The 17,865-nt window shown below is 36.8% G+C and overlaps 1 protein-coding gene across 5 annotated transcripts in view; it reads left to right on the forward strand.

Moving 5' to 3' along the window:
* The window catches only part of FAT1 (FAT atypical cadherin 1), a 100,521-nt gene that overhangs the window by 11,399 nt on the left and 71,257 nt on the right, over nt 1-17,865 (forward strand). The gene's annotated exons all lie outside the window — the stretch shown is intronic.

Genomic DNA, 17,865 nt, shown 5'->3' on the forward strand with positions numbered 1-17,865 from the left:
CAAAATCAAATGCCAGGAAAGACAGAAGAGAAGCAGCATTGTCACAGTTGATGTAGGTGTTCTTGTTTGGACTAAAAGATGCCACCAACAATGTGTATAGTTCTGTCTGCTACTTAAGTGAAATTATTTTTATACATTTAATAAGTAATTTCTCTCTAATACTCCCACTTCCATTCAGCCTACCTAGAGCCATGCTTAAGTCTTAAAATCTCTACCACCCGGAAAAAGTAGGAATACTCTTGATGTAAAATGGAGCTCTGCCTCATGTGAGTGCATACACTCTCTGTCTTGTGGACAGTGGGGCTGTTATACTTTCCAATTAAATTACATTCAATTAAATAACATTATCTTTTGCTCCTTTTACTGGAGGTATGCATGGGTGTGATATTGCCATTGTGCTGGTTTAGGCAGTTACTTTCAGAGTATACAGGTACTCATGTGGAATTCAGTAAGCAGTGCCATCTTCATTGGAAGGCTTCTGCCAAAGAAAGCATTGATGCAACCTTAGAAAAACCTCATGTGAATCAAGCACTGAACTATTGACTTATTGAATAAATAATGCATACACTGATGAGCAGTGTGAGAATTTTTCCAGTGTCATGTGTTCAGAAGAAACATAATTTTATTTTCAGTAAAATTCTAGTGCTGATTTTTGGCATTTTGGTGTGATGTCTATGTAGCTATCTATTCATTTATGTCTTTGATAAAGAGAGAGCATTGATATTTTGCAGTTATCTAAGCATCTTGAAATAAATTGAGGAGGAGTCTGGTGCACAGTTTGTCTACAGGTTACATATAGGTAAATGATGACATATGTGATCAATGTCTTAAAGAATAAAAGCTTGTAACTGGGAATAAAAAGTGGGAATTATGTCTGATTCATCCAGTAGTCATTTGGTGTGTTCTCTGTGCTTCCCACAATTGTGAATGTGGGTAATAGAGACTCATGAAGCCACTTTGCTCTGTAGGGTTTGGGTGAGCAAACTGTTGCTCACTATTTTTCTTCTCTAGAAAGTCTTTTATTAAATTATGTGGTTTGTGGCCAAAGAACCAGCTCTACAGGTTGAAATGTATCAATGCTTCTCTTAGCTCTGCTTTTAACAAAGCACATAGTTAAGGCAGTGAAACAGACTTTCTAAAAGTGGAGAATTTAATACTGTCTTTCCAAGACCTCGCAGTTTAGCTTTTGGCCATTTGGTATGTGTGCAGAATATTCATTTGTGTATCATTATGCATTTCTTTTTACATAAGTATATTAGAGTTTACTGTGTGTTATGGTATTTTAGAGGTGTCTCTAGTTGTTCTGTAGAATGAGTCTGAGTTTGGCAATGTATTATATGTGTGACAGGTAACAGTAAGTGAGAATGAACCTGTTTATGGGTGTGTGGACAGGTGTGTGTGTTTTTGTGATGGTACTACCATGGCACAATTAGTTGTCTGCGTGTGTTGCCTCTCTGCTTTTTTGGCACAAAGCTAGTTTACTTGACTAACAAATTGGTGTGAGTTTGAGTTGCTTTTTATCAGCTGGGTTTACAAAGCAGAGCTTGGGGCAAAGCCAGCTTCTGTTCAATAATATTGTCCAGAACAGTGGCTCTGTATTTTCAAGGCATGGGAGAGGCATTGTCTCTATCCATATCTGGTATCTAGTGTTTGCACTTCTTTGGGGATGGAAGTAGAAGGATTTGGTGGGAATGGGGTGGTGGTGGTGGAGAGGGGTTGCTAGTTTATGATATTATTGGACAAATTCCACTTATGACACTGGTGTGGGGAAGAAAGTGTTTGTTTTGGGTTGCTTGATGTGTTTTTTCCATCAAATGGTGAGCTGAAGGAAAGAACATTGAGTATGTACAAATTAACAATGTAACTTAAATTTTGGATTGACCATTTTATTTTGGTGAAAAGCCATCAGAATTATTCTTGAAGGACTCTTTATACTGCAGTGTCTGAGTATTTGTCATATTTTTCAAAGTGGACTGGCCTTGATACAGGGAGCAGACTGATTATCAGCCAAGAAAGTACATTGAAGAATTTGTGAAAGAGAAATTCTTTAAGCAACTTGCTAACTCTTTCAGCTTGCTGAAAAGTTCTTTTGACTTTACCCCTGAGCTACATGTCTCATCCTGCTGTCTTTGAAGAGCATCATACTACACTGTCAGTTCAAAGACAGATAAATCAGATTTAAGAACTTATTTCAAGTCAACATTAAACTATTCAGTGGTTCAGAGGGGCTCTTTTATCCCTTGCTTATAAGAAATTAAGGAAAACAATCATATTTGCAGGTAGACTAGATGATGATAGAAGCATTGAATAGCTAGTTCCATGCATTGATTTTTGTTGACTTTTAGGTTGTCTTTATTATGTTAAGTTTACTTTAATTTTACAGTTCAAAAGGTAGGAAATAGTATTGGTGTTTGATATTTGGACCTGTAATTCTGGTATTTTCACAAGGGACTTTAATACATCTTTGCCATGAAGTCTTGAGTTCTGTTTTCCAAGCCTTACCTTTATTTCCAGTCATTGGTTTTCATAGGTTCTGTTTTCTGCAGTTGTGCCCAAACCATTAGCAGCCAATGTCTTAACAGGGAGCACCAAACACCAATATTTCCAAACTCAGGAGCTGCTTTGAATACTTAGTTCCCTGACTGCTCTGATGCTTTTCAAGTAGACGTAGAAAAAAAGATATGTTAGGGGTGAATTTGGTAGTCAGTCATATTTTAGCTTTCTTAGTATTCTTAAGCCTGAAAAGGCAATAATGGTCAGAAAAGGAGTAGAATAAGATGATAAAAGTCTAGAAAATTGCAATAGTTTCTGTAGCACCTATATCACTGTCTGTTTTTTGTAATGTAAAAAACAGGGCACACGCAGTTAACAGGTTTTAAAGTATTCTTCCTTTCCTAAGCTAAAAGGAAGTATTTTTCACATGAAGTGTAATAAAGTCATGAAACCCATTTCCTCAGGAAGTTATAGAGATTTATAAAGTATGACTAAAGAAAATAAATGATACTAATGAGATTACTTTGAGGTTCAGCCTCATGCTTTCTTCAGCTCATAAACTGTTAACTGGAAGCCAAGGGGGTAAGGGAGAGAGATCAGAGGTCATCGCTCAATGTATGATTCAGAAGTACAGCAGTGCATTGTGCCTGATATTGTACAGAAATAAAATCTAAATTGCATGGTAAATGAAGACTTTGAGATATTATATGAGAGGAAAAATGTTAAATGAGATTTTCGTGCTGTGAATTTATGTAACAAAGCCATTTGTTTATCCTTTAGGTACGTATTCAGGAGAACTTGGAATTTAAGATAGCTTTTTATTTGTGAGTGGAACTGAAGGCTGTAAATTGAGATGATCAATTGGCTATATAAATTGCCTGCTAAAGCAGCAGTAAAATATTTTCTCAAAGAATTTGACAAGGAGTTGAGCACATTGGTGTGTATTAATAACAGAAGGCATTGTGTTGATGCAGATCTCAGTGTGCCACAAGAAAAACCCATGCACCATCTAAATCCCATTAGCACAGAACAGTAAAAGTGAGATAAATCATGTCAGTACCATGCTGCTACTTCGATTGAGAAAAACTCTAAAGAATTACAGAAGCAATTGCTGGAGCAGAACTAAAGCAGAAGCTCTGTGGGACCAAGGCAATACTGAAACTTCTTTGTCCCAGTTTTTATTCCAGTGGAAAAGGAGGGAAAAATAAGAATGTCTTCCTGTTTACTTTTTGGTTTTCAGTTACAAGAACGGAGCCTTTCCTTGGGTATTTGCACTCCTCTAAGGTTAACTGAAAGATGGAAGCTCTAGTTTGTGAAAACTGTGTTGGGAAGAGCTCATAGTACTTCTTCCAGTTGTTTAGGCAGGTGAACAGTGGCTCTCACTGGGCTGGATGGAACGTTATCATGGGAGCACCAGCATGTGCTGAGCAAGTGTCCACACTGATTTTCAGCTGTAAAAATGAGGCTGAGAAAAACTTGTAGCAGTTATCTGGCCTTCTCCAAAGAATTTTTCCAAGCAGATTGCTCTTTTTCTTGGGATATCAGAACTTCTAGCTTATGACTGAGTGCTGTTCTTGTCATGTGTCAAGGTTGTTTTTTATGTTTTGACTTTTCTTTCTAGTGCTCAAAATTTAGATAGCTAAGGGAGCCAGCAGACTCTGGATGTGTAGATGCCATAGGTTATTTAGCCTAAGAAAGGTCTCATTGAAATGCTTAGGGAAGATGGGAGCCCATCCTGGAAACTGATGTTCAGAAGTGAAGGAAGGTTTAAGTAATGAATTCCATGGTGTCTGTTATAACTAAGCAGTTGCATTTACAATCCTTATACATGCAGATGCTGGATGTTAGATGTAGGGCCTGCACAGTAAGCTTTCAAGACACAGTGAATTTTATAAACTGATTGTCAGAAACTTAGCAAGTAGTTCAACTTGCAAGGCTACCAGCAGGTGATTTCTAAACTTCTGCAATTGAGGAAATTTCACTGTACATACCCTAGTTCCAGAATGGTGTGAAGGGTGAAGTGGCAGTCTGAACCTCATACATGATAACCTTGTGTACTGTTACCTTGTGTTTACAGTATGTAGTTACTTGATACCAGAAATCTTACAGCTCTTTCATTAACCTGATTTTGAGTTATTAGGCCATAAGTGTTACAGAATAACAGTAATTCTGCTTTAACGATATGGACAAAGTTTAATGTGATTAAAGTAATTTGCTGACTTAAAAAGATGCATTACTGTGGTTTTTTAAAACAAAGATCTGTCTAGCCTGAGATACTGTCTTCAGTAGCACAGGCAGGGCACGGAGATAATGCTTTCTTCTAATACTTCCCCAGTCTCTGGTTATTTTGTATTTGGGGAATTTTCAAGTCACATAGTTGGTAACACTCACATGCTTATCTTTCGTGTGTAGTCTTCCCTTGGAACCATACAACTTTGAAGTGTAACCTTGCTACTGTGATAAGGAAAAATGAATCGTTTTGGTAAAGAATATTAAAGGAACAAGTAAAAAAAAATTAGCAGGGGCATATGGAAGAAAATTATTTTTATTGCACTATCTCTGTATGCATAAAATAGTGTCAATAAAGCTTAATGGCCACAGGATGCTATTTTTAATATTACTAAAACTATTTCCAGCTGGGAAGGCATTCATTAAGAAGAGTGAATAGGATTTTAACTGTGTAAAGCAAAGTACTGAATTATATTCAGAAAAGGAACAGAGCATGGCTAACATGTAATAAGTATGTCAGCATTGCTTTGTAGTGTTCGTGTAAATCCATTAACTTAAATACAGGATATCATTAACATTTGTACATAAGGGATAGCTTCAGGCTCCATTTCTTCGGTGGTCCTTGGCTTTTGAGCTTCTCAAAGACTGGCATGAGCAAAGTTTAAATGCCATGATCACCAGTGGAGCAGAAAACATGAGCATCCAGTGGATAGCTGTTAAACCAGCACCGTTTTCTGGAACAGGAACCAGCTGGCCTGCACCTACACCAACAACCCTTGTACCTTTAGGAAGGGTGACTGTACCCAGATCATCTACTGGGAGTCCTGATCCCCAATTCACTCCTAGCTGTGACCCCTGCTCTTTGAAAAACGGTACGAACCAAAAGCAGTTTAACAGTACACAATTTCAAATGCTTGGGAATGCTTTCTGTCTGTTTCTTGTAAAGATACAGTCATAAAATACCTGGAGATAGGGGAGACATTTCTAATCAAAACTGAGATTAGTATGATTTGGTTTTAAGTTAATTGTAGTAAGCAACCTTACAAATACAGGACTTTCTTCACGTTCTCTTGTTGAATGCTTCATCTTGAAGCTCCTTCTGTATACTTTGTCACTCTTACTGTATAAACCATGGATATAAACATCAGGATGTGCAAAAACTTAGTTTCAGTTTGAATTTAAAAAAAGGGAAAAAAAGACATCAAGAAGTTCTTAATAATTTCCATTCTACTATACAAATTCCATGTTATATGTTGACTTACTGTTTATTCTGAATCTTTGAAGATCTGTCAGATTGTAGTCACTGGAAACTATGAACAGAAAAATATGTTGAACAAATCTTATTGTAAGAAAGCAATGAAACATTAAATTAAAAATAATAATTGATCAAGTGATGTTGATACTAGGGAAAGAATATTCTAGGTGGGTTTAATATGATTGACTAGTTCTTAGAGTATCTTCACATCAAAGACTAAGTTTGTTTACAAACATTGTGACAATGGCATTTCTGCCTGGCTCCTGCCCACCGATGCAGTCTCATTAGCACACAGGATTTGCAATTAAAATTCCTTGTGTGAATATTTTGACCAGTTAAAAGTGAGAAGTAACTAAGAAGAAGACCTCATAGAACGGGGTCCTCAGATAGCATTTTTTTTTCCTGCAAAGCACAGCAGTTCTTCCCAGCAGAAGAGAGAGAAGGGTTGGCGGGGTCTCTAGTTCTGCAAAATGCTCAGTGGCTGCAGCCTTTTGCACAATGAAGTTTTACCCTAGCTAGCTCAGGTACATTATGAGTAAAGCTCAGAGAGCAGACTAATCCTGCAGGTATCTAATTAGCTTTTCAGGCACATTTCTTTCATCCTACGCTGCATTCTGTACAGCTCCAAACATTGTACTGAAGTTAATGATTTGCCCATGTAGCAGTTAAATTTCTTCAGTAGCTGAGGCATACGTGTCCTAGAGTAAGAATTTAGATTATTCTGATGCAGTTTGAAGAAAACCCACGAAACCAACCCAAACTAAAAAAATTCCCAAGAAACCAAACCCCAAACCTAAAACAACAACAAAAAATAACCTGAACAACCCTCAGCATGCAAAACAACCAAAACAAAAAAAAAAAAAAAAACAAAAACAAACCCGGAATGATTACTAGGTTCTGTAAACTCCAAGTTAGGGTTAAATTCTTAAACTTGTAAATGTTAATTTGGAAGGTTAATCGTTTAAATGAGGGGTTGCATCAGCACTTCAGTTTGCAATTAAGAGAAGACCTAATTCTAATGTATGCTGGAGATTTGAATGACATTCTAGTCAGCAGATGGGAGTTTTTTCCTAATCTAAAGACTCAGATTATTTTTGGATTCTGGAGTTGGTGGTTAGTTGTCACACTGATATCTGGAACAGAATTTCAGGTCAACACCTGGAATTTGAACACAAACTGTTAAACTTAGTTCTTTGGGAAGCACTACAAGGGCAAGGATCTATTTGTTTGAAAGCTGTGTAATTAAAGCTCTTGAAAGAATTTGAGAGGTGTATTTTTGTGTGTGTCTCTGTAAAAGTAAATGTGGAGTTGGGGTTTTTTTGTGTTTTGAGAAAGTTTGGGAACATACCTGTTCAAGGAATTTTAGTTTATCTGTGCTAAATAATAAAAAATGCCACTGTTCTGGAAGCATTAAGCAGTGTAGATCAGAGATGCAGAAATAGTAATTTCTTTAGCCTTCTCTGTGAGGATAGTTTTGTAAAAATAGCACTACTTAAAAAAAGGGGGCAGGGCAGGTAAGGATTACTTTGGTAGTTAAGTGCTCTAAAAAGATATTTTAATGCTGATACATGTTAAGAATTTTTCTCTAGTGGTATATTTTGTTCTTTGTCTGGGCATTCTCTCCTTTTGGTGTTGAACTGAGAAAAATGAGCAGCATGAGAACATCTCCACTGACTCTAGACCAGGTCTGCACATTTCAACTCTCCTGCTGACACTTTTGTGAATCCTTGGCAGGAGAGTCCTTGTCAAGCTTCTCCAGAACTACCAGAAAAAAAGGTTTTGTTGTGACTATAAATAATGAAGCCACTTATGGTACTGTGCCCACCCAAACACTATAACCTGTTTTTTAAAGCGTTTATCCAATGTTTTTATGACCTCTGTTTCCTACCATAATTTTCAGTGGTAGTCAAGCATGCTATATATGGAGCAGAGGTTAAATTCTAGCTTAGTCTGCAGGATGGGAGAGACAACCATATCTGTGTGGGACACTTAAATTGAGGACGCATACTTGTGGTTGTTAATTGCAGATACTAAAAACTTGGCTAGACTATTTCTAAAATGGGGTATTATTTTCTGCTTTCTAATTAAGGATAACCCAGTGGGTTTGTGTTGTGTTCAGTATGATGTTGAAAAGAGAGTGAAGCTGATGCAGAAGATGGTCTGTTTCATTTTGTTTTTATGTATTTTTCTTCAGTGGCATTAAAGCAAACTTGTGCTATTATGCAAGAAAAAACAGTTATGTTTTAAGAAAGTAACTATGCCTAAAGTGAGTAGTATTTTGAATTTAAAAAACATTTGCTTAAAATTTCATGCAACTAAAATATATTTTCCGCCAATTTGTTATGGTTTTAAAAATGAGTCCTTTGGCACATAGATTCTCTTTTATGAGACAGTACAAATAGTTATAACACCAGCTTACTAATAATGATTTTTGAACTTCTGGATCTCCTCTAGTATTAGGAGAAATCTAAGAACTTTTAAGAGTATAGACCGAATTTAATACAGTTTGTGTCTGAAATAAAAGAAATAAAGAAATAAACGACCAAGGGATGCACTATCTGTAGACTGAGGACAAGGCCTGAAATTGCTGCTATTCATTGAAAGCAATACAGAAAGTATTTTACTAGAAGATGACTAAATCCAGGTGTCAGATAGCCATGGTACCAGCAATCAAATAAAGGATCTCACATTCAAAAGTTAGTTTAAGTGTGTGTTAATACTCCAGTTCAGAAGAGGCTGCATGGTTAACCTGTCAGGGACCATCTGCTTTTGACTGCAGCGTGCAGTTTTCTACTACTCTACTGAGGGTGTGATTATGTGCATTCTAAGCTCTAGAACTGCCACTAGGTTAAACTGTGATATGATGCTGTTTCCTTTTATTTGTGTTTCCTTTTAGGTGCATAAAACTAAGCCTGGCCTTTGGAACTAATGCTGAGTTTCAGTTTGGCAGGGGTTGAGGAGGCCTGGGTTTGGACCAAGGTCCTGAGCAGCCTGGAGCTGGGGAATTACTTTTCTTTCTTAGGCTTGAGGAAAACCATGTAATTTGCATTTGTGATGGTGGCAACTCCCAAAGTGCTATTGGGCTGTTAATGCAGCTTTTAGAATGTGTCTTTGGAAAAAGCTGAATTAGTTTTAGACAAACATATTCATCTTACGTTCTCTGTTGGCAGGGGCACCTTCCAAAGTAGTTTGAGTTTTCTTAGGTATCCTACTGAGTAAAACATCACCTTAGCTGCCAAATAGGGATCCCATACAAAAGCTGAGGCTCCCCTGCCCTGCTGCAGGCGTGCTGAAAGTAAGGGATTGTTCCTTTCTGAAAGGTGTGGATTGGGTTACAGCTTGGTTTGATGAAAACAGAGCTGCCCGGGGGCTGTGTCTCTGCAGGAGATGAACTGGGCCTGAGCCACATGTGGTCCCGAAGATTTACCTTATAAACAGCAATCAGTTCGGGCAGCAGAATAGATACTAAGGGCCTATTAACTTACTTGGGTCTCTCTTTGACTTGAAAAGTACTTGTGAGCGGAGGAATAGTAAAAGGGAAGGGTCGCCAAAAGCTATGGAAGGTGCATTTTGCTATATCACTCTTGGGACATCTGTTAAATTGGGCATTTATTTCCTACTAAGCATCTGCTGAGCTTTTGAAGTACATATTAAGGTCAAAGGAGGGGAGCTTGAAATGATTGCATAATGTTTATTCTTTTCTTTGAAGATTTTAGACTTTAATCATACAGCATTTGGACATATTTAACAAAGGACAAACCTACATGAGCATTTGGCAAGCTTCCAGAACTTATTACATGCAGTAGTTGCAGCTTTAGAACTTGGATTTAAAAATACTTTGGGCTTTGCTGAAGCTAGGTTTTGCAGGTCCATTTTTTAATCTGTCTATCATTCTTACTGCATCTGTGACTTTATCACACTGGACATCTGAATGTGACCAAAAATGAATTTTCAATTCATCACTCTCCATGAGGCTCAAGAAAAGAAAATCTCTAGCATTCCAGTGCCATCAGAGAGGGATTTTTGGAAAAACTGAAGTATCCAAAGAATCTAGCAGCAGGAGTGCAACAAATCGTTTCCATGTTCAGAAATGAGGTTTCCCCAAGCTCGTTGTGTTCTATTCATGATTCTAATTGCTGCTTCTTTTTAATTTAAAATCATTTGTGAACAAGGATAGTCAATATGCTAATGGTTCTTATAAGTAGTTGCATAGTTTGGATTGGCATTAGGGTTACAGAGCAAACTGCTGGGTTAGTGGATATAAATTGACCTACTAGTAGTGGTCATCATTAATAATTAGTTTGGCTCAGAGTTCTGTCTTTGCAAACTTGTCAGTGTGGTATTGCTGATAACAGAACTGAATAGCTGCTGTATGTTGGGAAAGTTACACATGGAAAATACAGTAGTTGCGTTGCTTTGTTGACTAATCTTCTACCAAGAATAATCTTTTCTGACATGGATCATTTCCAAAATCTGCATGTATCTTGAATCAATCATTTTGGGTGTTTATAATAATAAAGACAGAAAGCCTGATACCACCTCTATACACCAGAAAGTGAAAATGACTGAGTTTTGGTTTTGAAGTTGCTGATCATAGAGTGCTTGTTCATATTTTTTGTAGGATTTAAGGCTTAAAAGGTTCTTATATTACAAATTTCAATATACAAATTATGGATTAGCCTTCTAATTTTAGTGTTACTGGTAATGTGCATGAGCATTACAGAATTGATAGTCATGTGAGTGAAAAAATGAAGATTCCAGTAACGTAATATGCTGTAAGTGAATAAGAGTGAACAAATAAAATGCTAAAAATGAATACAGACTTCCTGTATGTGTTGCCTGTAGTTCTGGTTGTATTTATGATAGAGAAGGAGTTTGGTAGTTCAGCTTGAAAGACTTTCAGTGCCAAGAAGTTTGTGATGGAGTTATGGATTATGGAATTATGAACGTGATTTTAATGTTGGTATGTTGTCCCCTCCATTTCTCTAAACCTGTGAGAGTGACATGTATAGCTCTCTCGCAGGGAATACATCTCCATTCTACAGGGGGTCTGTATTTATTTTTTTTTAACCCTCCTCCCCCCTTTGCCTGTAGATTTGCCATGACAGGGTATATCCTGTCTCTATGAAAATTAGAGATTGCTGTGTAATGATAAGGGTTTAATCTGCAACGAATCAGACATGTGGAAACTTCTGTCTGTGGAATTTTCTGTTTGATCTGAGAGGAATGCCCTTGCTGTGCCCTTCCTGTAATGAAAGCAAGGTATAGTGAATCAAAGTGATTCTAGATAAGATTGGAATGTGTGCATTGGTTATGCCTCTATTATATTTGGTGTTGCAATTCTGGCCATATGTATTATCTTATTATTCAAGATATTAGCAGCATAGTTCATCTTCTTCAAAGATATCTCTCTCTGTTTTTGCTAAAAGTGCTATAATTTTATTGATGAAATTTGAGTTAATTACTTAGGTTTGAACACAGAAATTCTTGCTTGCAACAACTAATATTGTCAGCAAGATATTGAATGAGCTAGGATAATATAGCATCTTTTTCTTACCGTAAATAATTTTACAGTATTCACTTAATCCTCTGTTTTCAAGATTTTGTTGGTGTGCCATTGTGAGAAATAGCTAACAGTTTCCCTCCATCATTATTTCAAAACCAGTAAATGATTAACAAATGTGCAGCTGCCTGTGCAAGGAATGTTACTTACTTTGGGAGGGGGGAAGGAAAGATTATTTCTTCACATAAGAAGTCTGGTGTGATAGTTCACTTTAAAGGTAATTTAAATATTACAGGATCAATTTCAGCAGATTAATCAGAAATGGGAAAATGACCTGTGCCTTTCTTTGATTTTTGGTTATATCTATGTTGTTCCTACCTGTACTATTAGTTAGTATAGTAATATTTTGTGTTGCCTATGTTTGTCCAGACAGTAGTTTTAAAGTAAAAAACTATGTAAGAAGACATGGCAATTTATTCTTAAGTGTATGGATATAGGCAGAACATGGCTTAAAAAAAAAAAAAGTGATAACATCTAAGCAGTTCATAGTCCAAACTATTTTACACCATTCCTAATCAGATTTCTGAGTGGGGCCTTGTCTGTTAAGTACAGAGACCAGTAGATCAGGAACTGTGCTTGTAAATGTAAAAACAAAAACTATCATAGAATTTGGGCTTTTCAATTAGCTTTTTGCTTGCTTCAGAATGTTCATACTGAATGGTGAAATTTCGTACTGAAATTTTGAACTTACTTGAATCTGTACAGTTAAGGTAGAGCAGCAAAGCGTTCAAAAATTGTTAGTGGAAAATGAGTTGTAAAGTTGCCATTGACTCAAATGACACATCAGCTTTAATGTGCATTGTTTAATAAGAAGTTAAGGGAGTGACAGAGTGAGAGCAAGATTACTGCTGATTATTGGAGTAAATGTTTGAGTGAATATTGATTCAGTATGTGATGATGGGAGGAAACGGAATAAGACATACATGCCATTCTATTTCTGTAATTCCAGGAATGATAAAAAATACTTTGGAAACTGAGTCATTCAGTCTAGTCAAACACAAGAATGACCAACATTTGAGAGTCTCTTTTTGACAACAGCTATGCACAGATACAGAGATTTGGTGCAACTCAGTCTAGTTGCTGTGTACTCTGTGAATTTCTTAAACAAGGAAGAAAATCCTCAGTGGTTAGGACTAAAATGCATTTTGTGTCTAAATGGTCTACTAATTACCTACAATATCATATTTTTCATTTACACTGTTCTAGTGTTGACAGAGTTGATCTTCTTCTTTATGACAAATTATTGGTTTATGGAGCAATTATTCATCACACTAATTTTCTTTGGTATTGTTTTGAAGGGTGCAGTTATCTTCAGCAGAAAATGTTTCTGTGGAGAATAACTAAAAGCTTTTTCAATGGAAATTCTCTCAGAGAGACTCTGTGGTCTTTGTTCATCCAAATGCCTGCAGGTTTGCCTAGTAAGCAAAAAATGAATTAAATTTATAGATTTTTATACTTTTTAACTGTAGCTTGCATGAATTTCTACTACCATTAGTAATTTTTTATTCTGGAGAGTGTTAATTAAGACTGCATGTGCAGTTGTCCATTGTTTATATGAGAAAAACTGAAACTATTTCCCAGCAAGCGTCCAGGGCCCCCACAAATAAGTATGCTTGACATCTGATAAATGATGATCTCTAGTTTTCTAGTTACAAGTCTTTTTTTTAGATGTTATGTATTGGTTCTTCAGTGCTCTAAGAATTTGCTTGCAAATGGAGGATTTGTCATTTGCTTGATACAGTAATCCTAAGCAAGGAGAATAAACTTAATTTTATGGTACCAAAACTCTTTGCTTTCAGGGTTCCTCTGGCTTTAAAATTTCACTCAAAACCAGAGAAGTTCAGGAATGTTTCTCTGTATGGCCTTGTGTTTAATTTGATTCATATGCAAAGGCAAATAAGGCTAATTAAAAATTAGTTTAACAGGTACTCATCAATGTAGAATCCCCTCTGGAAACAGGACGAGAAATAAAGTCTGAATAAATAAATGGATACTTTGTAGGTTAATACATCTGACTTTGTCAGAGCAAGGATGAAAATGTCTTTTGATGTCACTGAATCCCAGATGCTTTCATTCCATGACTTTGTCAATTTGCTTTGTTCCCCCAGCATTAGCATGCCCAGAGGTGTATCAGATCTTTGTACACAGAAATCTGCTTGGGAGCAGCATTTCTGTTGGCAGTAATTAAGTGCTTTTGTGTCTATAGCTACCTGGTGCAGTAGCATGAACAGCAGCAATAGCCTGATTTCCAGAATTCCTCAACATGCTGCCTCCTTTTTGATAGATATCAGTATCTTTGCTTGCTCAGAGCTGGTCTGGAAACTATCATTGCTAACCAGCAGTTTCTGCAACTGAAAATATCTTGGAGACTGAAAGCTTGAAGCAAAATTGCAGTAGTCCAAACCACAGCCATGCATAAATAACACACACATGTGCTAAAGAGCAGTTTTTTTTGTGGTGGGTTAGTCATGAGCCAGATTTGTTGTGGAACACAGCTGTAACAGCTTCTTTCTGAAGGACAGGACTGCTCTGTTTGACTTGCTGGGCCTTCAGTGTTTCACAGAAGTAATAAGGGGTGAGCTGCAGTTTCAAATTTCCACCAAAAAGGGAATCTGAGAGAAATGCAGCCTGTACAGGAAAAGTATTCCTGGGATACATGGAACAATTTTTCCTTATTTAAGATGGTCACTAACCCCTGAAATTTACAGAAAAAAACCTGTAATCTGTAAAGTTTAATAGTCTCAAAGTATAGTTGTTGCAGAGCTGTCCAGGTTTTAATAGTTTGCAGAGGTCTAAACAGCTAGATCCTTCTGGATCAACAAACCAGTTTCTGAACAATTAAATGTGTTGCTCTTGTGCATAATTGGCTTCCCATGCGTCTCATTATTTTCCTTGTAGACTCTTCTTCTGCCTAAGGGGGGACCTAGGTTAATCTGTCAACTCCAGTTAGTTTTGAAATTCCTGGGGCCATTTGCAGAGGAATTTCCCCTTCAGAGGCTCCCCATTTCCCAGCTAAATTATGAGACTTACCACACTCATTGTCAACAATTCCTTAGTAGTAAGAAGACTAATAGAGAAGAGGGATTTCGCAGTCACTGGTGAAGCCAGAGTTCTAAAGACCATATATTTTTTTTCATTTGTGTGTTTAAGAAATTCTTATAAACTTTAACAAAGAATATAGAAATTCATCCTTTGTGTTTCTCATGCAGAGGCAAGTACACATTCTTTATAAAAAATTGATTAATTAATTTCCTTCTTTGTCCTTGATGTTCATAAGTAAACAAACAGTGGACCTGTAAAAGCCTTTGCTTGTTTGTGAATCACCTACATTTTAGTAGAAATTTTCTTGGTCATGAAGGCAACTTAGCTTAAAACAGCTCAGCAATATTATCCCAAAATGTTTTGCTTAAATAGTGTCTTATTCTAATTTTATTACTTGGGACATAGAAACTTGTTATGTTTTTATCTGAAGACAAAAAGCTGAATACGGGATGGGTGGCCAGAGCAATGACTTGCCTCAGATCTTACAAACCTTGCTCGTGTAATGCAGAAGCTGCTTTTGTGGGTTCCGAAATCCCATGTGCTGGCCCAGAACCTGCTGGCAGTTTGTCCTGCTTTCTCTAGTGTTTCATGAACCTGCTGCAATGTTGAAGTGCAGTCATGTTTTCTTCAGCAAGTTTTCTCTCAAAGCGTGAATGACTGATCATGTTAACAGCAATGCTTTGCTTGCTGTCTCTTCAAGGCAGTGTGGATCCTATGTGGTTGTATTACAATAATTTTTGCTATTGGCAGAGGAGTTAACATTACATTTCCCTAATGTGGACGCATCAGGGGGTTTTTGTGTCTCTCCATATCGAGCTTTAGCAACACGGTACTGTTCCTCTGTATAGCAATTATATTGCCTGTCCAAAAGCTTGACATACAAGCCGCCTAGCTGACAGAAATAAGCTGGAACTATTAAAATAACCATAAATGAGGCTGACAATGGGAGCTGTCTGCCGTTGTCCCAAAAGATTTTTTGAACTGGAAGTAATCAGTTGAGTTCTAAGGCAGCGCCATCACGGATCTTCTAATTGCAAAAATTCCCCCTCTCCAACCCCCAACTTCCTGAAAGGAAGTTCACAATCCTCGTGGACCTTAGGAGATTTATTGCTTGTAGCCCAGACTACCTAGTACCAAATCATAATTTCTGGGCATAATATTTTATGTAGACAATTTTAGGAACGTACATAAAAACTGTTTTTCTTTCATAAATGGTCTGAACACTGTTTTCTGTTCATTTGACTTGTTTTTTGTAGAAATGTGCAGCAAGTAAAGTGGCAGGAACTAGAAGTTAAAATGTTATTTTAACTAATTATTTACAATTCTATTTTTGATAATTTCTTATTTGACTTTACCCATTTACATGATAATGGTACCTGATAAATCTGGCTTTTCAATGTTTTAAAATATAGTCTGGTTTTGTGTGTAGCGCATTAACTGTGCACATCTTTACTTCTAGGTCTTTGTACAATCTCTAGATGCTTATTTAAGGGATAGCTGCACTTACCTGATGAACATTCTGTATTTCTTCAAATCTCTCTACCTACCTGGTTTATAAGCTGTGCATAGCAAAGGGCAGTAGTGACCCTTTCTCTCTCTCCACTTGAGCACTGTTCAAGTTACTGCTGTTCACTCACAGCACACAAGTGATGCATAAACTGTGGTGTATTTTTAAGTTTTTTGTCAAGGTTTGGGTTTGACCACATGCTGAGGCTCCTTGGATGCCAAGTTTTTTTCCACAAAATATATTTTCAAAGGACAGCTTTGATAATTTCTATGGGCTTGGAAAAGTGAGACAGGTTTCACTGGACACTGATGGTGTCTGATTGTTTCACTGACTGCTCTTGCTGTTGTTCCATTGGTGCCATAGAAATACTTTAATTTCAAATACAGTAGGTTTGTAATGAAACCTGGGGGGTTTGAGAGCTTGTACTAATATCACATTTACTTAAGCTTCTGCTGCAAAACTGGATTTGGCTATATATTTTGCTGTATCTAGTCAGTGCAGTGAAGTTGAATTTGAGATGTAAAACATAATTTTATTACGATTGAGGTTTTTCTTTGTTCCATTTGGGCTTTTTTTTTTTTTTTTAATTAAAATTTTAAATCTGCTTTGCTGGTGGTGGTTCCTCTACTCTGTTTAAGGGTGGGTTCTGTGTGCCTTGCAGTGATATTCTTCCCCTTCCATCTCCCAAAACTTGCAATAACTGGTCCCTGAAAAGAAAGCAAGCAGTGGTGGACTCTACACATTTAAGGTCTTGCTACTGCTGCAGTTCCATCAACTTACTGATATTGATCGTGATTTCATTTGAAACTTTCCAGGCCTTATTTGAGTTGAATTTGTCCTTGAAATAGCAACAGGAGTTGCTTTCCAGTCAACAGTTCTAGCTAAGCATGATTTCTCAACTGGTAGTACATAAAGCACAACCTGAAATGTGTGTAACTGTCTATGTCAAAGAGCTATAAACAAAATTTAATTACATTTCGTGGGATCTGCCCTTATACATGCTGACAAAAGACTTGTAGTTCCAGTATGATATTTTCAGCTTAAGTACTTTTTTTTGGTAGCTTTTTCAGAGAGAAATCTTTCAGTGCATTCTCTGAAGCTGAAATTGTGAAGTTTAGATTTTTTCATTGCCTTTCTTATAAAGAAGAAATTTATTTATGATAAAGAAGAAATGTTATATACATATAAAAGCGAATTAAACCCACTGTATATTAACTTATTGAATATTTAAAGAAACAAATGTGTAAAATGTATGTGACAAGCGTTAACTTTAAGAACAAAGTAAATAATTTATATTGATTATGTTGTTTATATTGTATGCTAGACAGTATTATCTTGGGGTGCATGAGAAGCTCTTAGGTTGGTTGGTGGATTTTTGGTGGTTTTTTTTTCCCAATAACATTAAAATGCAATTAGCCAGGATGCATGTAAAAGGCAAAGCACCAAACTATTTAAAAATAAATCAGAATGTGTTAATTTGCATTTCAGCTTAGGCCAACCAGAAGAATTTCCGAGTGGTTGAAAAGGGAAAAATGAACTATTTCAAACTAGACTGAATCATTAGTTTTGCACATTGATTTTCCTCAGATGTGTTTGCAGACAAGTCACCTCACTTTGAGGCATGGAAAACACAGTGTTGATGGTTTGTTGCCAGGTTATAGACTTTCTGTCTTTGCCTAATTAAAGCTTCTGGAGAAGAGACGAGTGAAAAGCAGTGAACATCTCTCGTTCGTGTGTGGTTCAAAGGCAAGCAGTAGTTCCTACAACTTTTCACTC

Source organism: Melospiza melodia, chromosome 5, assembly GCF_035770615.1.
Source record: "Melospiza melodia melodia isolate bMelMel2 chromosome 5, bMelMel2.pri, whole genome shotgun sequence".
Taxonomy (NCBI): domain Eukaryota; kingdom Metazoa; phylum Chordata; class Aves; order Passeriformes; family Passerellidae; genus Melospiza; species Melospiza melodia.